Raw genomic sequence first — 1,233 nt, forward strand, 5'->3', positions numbered from 1 at the left:
ATTTTATTTACAAAAAAAGTTCTTAGGTTCAAAAAAACATTCAGTGAACGGAAAAAGTGAGATCGGTAATATAGGTATTTAGCTGTGTCACATGCCCTTAAGCCAAATAAACGAATTTTCAATCGAAAAGATTAGTCAGATTTCTATCAAAAATAAAATAGTTAAATTTTCAATTCAAATAATTATTTTTCACCAAAAAAAAAACATTTATTTTTTAAACAAATTTAACTTTACCAACTTAAGTTGGAAAACGCGAACATACCACTAAAATAATCGAAAATTGTCAAAAATTCTCAATCTTTTTCCAATTATGATATTTTGTTGAAAAATAAAAAATAAATTTTCTATGTAAAAACCCACCTAAATCTAAAATTGTAAAAAAAATTTTTATCTTTTTGGAAATCTCTTTTTTTCATTAAGAATACTATATAATTTACGAAGAAAAAGACAAACATAATCAAACAATGTTGAAAGATTCTAAACTTTGTTTAAATTATAATAATTTTTGTTTAGAAATATCAATTGAAGGTGAAATGCACAAACATAACCTTAAATTGTTCATAAATGGTAACTATCTTCTGATATTTAATAAGTTTTAATTAAAAATATCAAGAAATTAGCACGAAAAACACCAAAATACTCCAAAATACTAATTTGAGATGAAACGCATCAAAATAGCCTAATTTTGTGGATAAATTTTAAATATGATTATTTACCAAATAATTTTTTATTAAAAATAGCAATAATTTACGACGAAAAATACTAAAATAATCCAAAATCGAGAAAATAATCTAAATATTGTTCAAATTATAATTAATTTTGTTTTAAAATACCAATTTAAGGTAAAATACAGGAACATAACCTAAAATATTTGATCAATTATAAATATCCTTTGAAATTTAATCAATTTTCATTAAAAATACAATTAAATATCGACGAAAATTACAGAAATAAACCAAAATGGTAAGAAATTATAATTTTCGTTTAATTATAATGATTTTTGTTTGAAAATAGCAAATTTTCTCAATAAAAGGCTAACGTAACCTAAAATTGTTTTTAAAAAAATATGAATCTTTTTTTAAATATAATTTTTTCAATAAAAATACAAATTTCGGACCAAAAACACTTTTACAATCAAAAATTCTAATCCAAATTCGAAAATGAAAAATTTTCTACGTAAAAAACCCCCACCTTAACCATTATTGTTAAAATTATGAATCATCATGAAAATAT

The 1,233-nt window shown here is 21.1% G+C and overlaps 1 protein-coding gene across 3 annotated transcripts in view; it reads right to left on the reverse strand.

Annotated features, from left to right (window-relative positions):
• The window catches only part of LOC117182273 (protein transport protein Sec24A), an 82,959-nt gene that overhangs the window by 12,485 nt on the left and 69,241 nt on the right, over positions 1-1,233 (reverse strand). The window lies entirely within an intron of this gene.

The sequence above is a fragment of the Belonocnema kinseyi genome, chromosome 1 (genome assembly GCF_010883055.1).
Source record: "Belonocnema kinseyi isolate 2016_QV_RU_SX_M_011 chromosome 1, B_treatae_v1, whole genome shotgun sequence".
Classification (NCBI taxonomy): Eukaryota; Metazoa; Arthropoda; class Insecta; order Hymenoptera; family Cynipidae; genus Belonocnema; species Belonocnema kinseyi.